The sequence below is a fragment of the Amblyomma maculatum genome, chromosome 9 (genome assembly GCF_055883805.1).
Source record: "Amblyomma maculatum isolate TAMU_Amacu chromosome 9, ASM5588380v1, whole genome shotgun sequence".
NCBI lineage: Eukaryota > Metazoa > Arthropoda > Arachnida > Ixodida > Ixodidae > Amblyomma > Amblyomma maculatum.
Window position 1 is genome coordinate 71,677,187 of NC_139352.1, and position 6,000 is coordinate 71,683,186.

A 6,000-nucleotide genomic window follows, 5' to 3' on the forward strand; every position below is an offset into this window, starting at 1 on the left:
TATCGGCCACTCACGGCTGTACGAGATGTCTTAATGTCTTCACGCATTGCAGACAACTCTGAGGAATAATGGAAAACGACATAGTTTTGGATTATTACCTTGCTTAAGTGGAAAGAACACTACCTGCCATAACAAAAAAGCTACCTGCACACTTAGCCATTCTGGTATGGAATAGCACTTCCTTCTTCTTCTGAAAGCCGTTAAGAAAAAACGCTCCAGATTTAGATCAATCGGCAAACTGCAACTTATGTATGCCAGCACGTCGCGTTTCATTTACCCTTCGGTTCGAGGCTAGGGTTTCAAGTTTAGGCTTCGGGAAAATATCGGCGTAATGTGTGATTAGGCAATTTAGTGTTAGCGCACTAAAATTTCGGCGCTGCCTAACGCACCTTACAAGGGCAATGCAATATCGATGGGTGCTGGAACCAGTGCACACGAATGGCGGATGATGAAGACGTCGACTTTCAATGCGCAGCGCGAAGGAGTGTCAGTTAACTATGAGGGTGATCGACTGCAGCGATAGCTTATTGCTGTCGTGCAGGAACCAGTGAAGCTGTTCTGGTTGACCCCGCCATGGGTTCAAAATTCGGGTGCAGTTTAGCCATGTCTATTGTATTTATTTCTGCAGCTCAAGCTGGGCTTCAAACAAACACGCAAACATCGGCTTATTGCTAGACTGATAGCACTAGTGCTAACGCACTGAAACACATGCATAAAAAATATAAGCCTTCACAAGATGTGTTTGGTACATATTTCGCCACAATCTGATGTTAACTTATTACAGTTTTGTACCAGCAATAAATGTTTCTTTTAACATTGTTCAGCGCCTTGATGTTGTATCATAACGGAATAATCTGGGACAACTTTGCCCCTCTAAGTGTCTTTCGTGAGCGCTTTCATCGCTCTCGTCTGAGGCTTCCCTAACGGAATCCTTTTCGCGTACCTGCACTTTAAACTCGCGTAACTACGATTCCCTTCATGTGCGCCTCTTTTCATATAATCTAAGCATGTATACGTAAGACACATTGTCTAGAAGACTGCTAGATATACCTACAAAGCCCACTTTAACCAGTCTCGTTGCGGTAGTGATGAGATTAGGGTACTCGACTGCTCTAACCAAGGACGCGGGATCAAATCCCGCTCGCGGCAACCGCTTTTCCGTGGAGACAAAAAAAAAAAAAAAAAAACAAGGCGCCCGTGTGTTGTGCGATGTCAGTGCACGTTAAAGTACCCCAGGTCGTCGAAATTTCCGGAGGCCTCCACTACGGGTCTCTCATAGAATGGGTCACTTTGGTACATTAAACCCCACAAACCAAACCAAAGTCCTACGAACATGCCAGCATGGCCTATTGGCGGTGTATCTCACTCAAGATTTAGGGCTCCTGGTGGGCGCAATTCGCATCTCACCTCTCATCTTACAGGAGTTCCACCTGATGGGAGCTACTCCGGCCAAGTCGTTAATGCGTGATCTAGTGATGTCACAGAACCCACCAACAAATGAATGCGTGGCCATGACACCCAGCAACTATACGTACACATGTCAGAGGCAAGCTTCTGATTTTTCGCTCACAACGTCTACGCCGAAGCTGAATCTTCTGCATAAAGGGGACTTTAACGCTGTCATCTCAGAATATTACCTCGCTGAAAAAAATATATATACAGTACGACAAAACGACCTTCTCCTAAGACAAACCATGTTGTCATATTTGCGGCAAAGTTACTCAAGTCTTGTTTATTTACTGAGTTTTTCTGTGTATCGTAGCTCTAAGAACTTAAGTATTGTAATATACTGCACTTGTTTGTCATATCTCAGCTTCTAAAAGTTCGCAGCTTTGTTGTTCACGCTTCTGTGACCTGCTGTTTTCAGAGTCCAAACCAGGATATTGAACCAAAATCGGGCTGCCGCCTCAAAACGAGACTGGCAGCCTTTTCCGAGTAAATATGCAAATACTTCTTCCTTGCGCATGAATATCTGAGACTGCAGGTCTACACTGATATCTAATACACGTCCCCACAAACGTTAAGAGGTTGAATGTGGAGGCGTGGAATTTTATACTAACACGAAATAGGTTAGCAATAAATACCTCTTTTCCTGCAGACCTAACATTAGCACTGCTAAGGAAAACCAGACAATCGAATTTTACTTTTGTAAAAGGCAGATGTTTCAACCACAGCGGTCAGTAATCTACGAATCGCTGGTGACATATTCTCTTGCTAGCTAGACACGAAAAGCAGAAAAGTAGGCCTAAAAATTAATAGGTAGGATACTATAACGTAAAGCTCAACACCCTGAGGAAGTAACAGTAGTTTACCATAGGTAGCGAAACCGTTCAACTAGTAGGCGAATATGCTTACTTAGGACAGGTAGTAACCGTAGGTCCGGACAATGAAAGGTAAATAACTAGGAGAAAAAGATTGGGATTCATTTGGCAAGCACCCGCAGATTATGACCAGCACCCAAGCGGTGTCGCTCAAAAGGAAAGTATATAACAGTTGCATCTTTCCTGCATCCGCCTTTGGTTATACAGGACGAAGACGAAAACAAGAAGGGACATACAGAAGGCATCGAATTTACAAGAGTTTTTTTATTACGGGATACACTTCAATTTCTAAGCTCATCTCACTTGCGCACATGCGCATCGTCAGGCATGCGTCAAACCCAGACGTGCTTATCACAGATAAAACCGTTTCGTGGATACACATGTGACCGCAGAGCCATTACCCATTGTGTATAGTAGGCTTATTTCCCGGGCTGATAATGTCACAGACAGTGTACTTACACACTTATTCGCCTTCCTGATAATGCGGAATGCCTCAGCCAGCTCCCTTTTATGCCGGTCATTGTGCGCCGGTCATTATCTCAAACAACACTTCTGTATCTGTAAGATTATCTGTAAACAACACTTCTGTAAGATTTGTACCTTTCTTTCCTAATGAATTAGAATGCTTCATAAGCTTGACATTGACACATCGGCCGGTCTGGCCTATGTACCGTCTTTGCCAAAAGTAACCAGGCTGCAGGATCTGCTTCTCAGCCATATGGTAGCAGATTCATACCACACCTGAAGCTCTAAACCTCTGCAATGCACATTTGAGCACCTGTCTTCACTTCTTAACTAGTTGTGGTAAAGTGGGAATCCTTATTGGCTTTATAATACAAGTGAGAAGCAAAACTCGCATCCTGGTTACTTTTGGCAAAGACGGCACATGAGGCCACATGAAAGAGGAATTTGATACACTACACCCATCATACACAGAACGTACCCGTACGTGATTTATGTTGCACCTATTCATTTTACATCGTTCACGCTTCCTTTGAAAGGCTGCCCTCAATTTCACTAGTTTATTAGGATCTGAGAAAAGAACGTCCACGCCGTGCCTGGTCGCTCTGTTTAATCTCTCAGATAGGGCATGTAGATATGGCATGACAACGACCTTAATTCTTGCATTTTTTAGGGGCAATTTTTCTGTCCCGAACCACGCTCTGATGACTTAAATCTACGAATAACTTAGTCTGCATTCGAGACAAGTAGCCCCATCTATAGACGCCGCAGCGAAACGACTGGACTGCTAAACGAGGGGGCCAAATGTATACTTAGCGCCAGCGCTTTTACATTCCTTTGAAGTTTTTGATACTATCTGCTCGCAGAATCACGGAATTGAATATCAGCCTCACGACAAGACTGTCCTGCATATCTCGTGATGGCAGGGGCACGCACAGCGTACTCAATGGAGCGAATGGTTGGGGTAGATGCATGGTACCTTTGTAAAAATAGTGCGGCTGTTACTTTTCCATTTTGATATGCACGTCCAATAATTTGCCATGCACTAGTAAAAACCTTCCAGTATGCAATATGTTTTGCCTTGGCGTGGCGTATGCAAAAATCTGGCGCCGCTTCCACCACACCAACGTGAGGCACTGCAGCAAGTAGGCACGTCGCATTAGCGCTCATTTCCTGATGTCTCCCCTTTTGTTTCAGCACGGCAGAGGAAGGAATTAGCCTTACATCAGCTGAGATGGTACGACCAGGGAGTGTTGCGTTTTTCTTTAACAAAAGCCATTCAGCGTGGCTTCCGGTTATATATAATGACCAACAAAACTAATTGCGGGAAAACAGTAATCACCTTCTCTTCTTCTGACCGCATTACTTAACTATATGTGCTCAAGTGGATTTCAGGCAGCTCGGAGCACCTAATTTTGAGACGCGGGTGAAACCTATTTTTGGTCACTCTGTATACCAGCTCCTCAATTAGGCGGTTACATGCAATCTTCTAGGCTGGGAGAAGATTGCTGAAAATATTTTGATTCTGCCGCTGTTTTGTTTTTGTCGCCTCAGGGGCATGAAAATTACTGCGTTTTCAAAGTTGGATTTCTAAATTTTGTTTAAATTAAAAAGAGCACCACACAAAATTTGTTTTATGCATGGGATATGCGGTCAGGCGGACACAGTCTGTGAGAATAATTATGATCGAAATATCAGTAATCAAGTAAATGGAATTGTTAAATGTTTAGTCAGTGCAGTTAGCATGAGTTTTTATATTGAATAATTAGATAGTGGCAATTGGTGGCTATTCTATTTTGTCGAGATTTAGTAACGCGCCTTGCCCAGACATATCTATGCCCAAATGTTCAGCGTGATCCTTCTAAGTACGTTTGTGGGTCTACGGCACTCGGCATGAAGCCCCTCCCTGGTTTGAATGTGAGTATGGTACTTTAACCGATAAAAACTCCGATTTACAAACAACGGTGATAACATTTCACTCTAGACCAGATAACTAATCGTTTGAAGAAACAGTCCTCGTTGGTTTCGAATCACGTCGGTTTCGCGAGTCAAAATGAACATGTCGGCCAAGAACGAAGGGTTATCATCGTTTCGGGTCTCTCCGCATTTTTGTAAAACGAAGCGCTATATGCAGCAGCTGCGTGATAGATCCCATGCAGAAAAGCAACTTTTTTGTACTTGCTCTTTATACTTGCTTTGAGAGTCTTCAAAATCACCTTTTACAGCGCAGAAAAAAAACAACGGGCATCGAAAAAGGAACCGAAGAAAGCCAACAATAGACATCAGTTAGCGTTGTGTCAATGTCTAACGTTGATAAAGGTAGGTTCTTCTTCTCTCTACGCTATGTTGTTTTTCCGTGCTATAGTTGTCATGTTCTAGCTTCTTAGTCAGCGTCAACTGCCCCAACTATCATTATTGCTGCTGTCGCCGCCGTATATTCCAGCGGCCGCGTCAAATGCGAACTTGCAGTAAGAACACAAACCGCCGCTGCATGACGTTCTGTTAACTATTGACAAATCATCGGTACATTTAAGCTCCGCCTTTAAGGGTATGACGCGATAGCGTAGGTTACCAGCACACATATAAAGCCCCACTTTAACCAAGCCGTATGAACGTGCCTGCGTGGCCTATTTGTAACCTGTCTTACTGAGAATGCAAGGATCCTGGCAAGCTGATTCCGATGTCACCCTCCAGTATGGGAAGAGAGCCCAAGTTGGCGGCTACTACCAATATGTCAGGCAACCCTGCGTACGGTTAGTGCTTGGCCATGTCAGCTACCAGCTACCGCCTGCCAGCGCTATGCTAGTGAGTTTTCGCTCACGACGCTTACACCGACAAGCCGACACCAACAATGCTGACGCCGGATATTCTAGTGAGCGGGGCCTTTAACGCTAGCGTGTTAAAAGGCATAAAACAGTACAGAAAGTTACAAAAAATAGATAAACGCATGAGACCACGTGGTCGTGCTCTGATTTGTCAATAAGGTACAGAAGGCACATAATGTTTCAAACAAAAACGTAGAGTAAAGGTTGCGAGGAAAAGACTACAAGAGTAGCGCCAGTCTTTTCGCTAACCGATGGTCGCTTAGGGTAACAAATTGGATTCCAAAGGAAGGAAAGCGTAGCAGGGTACGGCAGAAAGTTAGGTGGGCGGACCAGGTTAAGAAGTTCGCAGGGTCAAGTGGATGCAGCTAGCACAGAACCGGGTTAATTGAAGA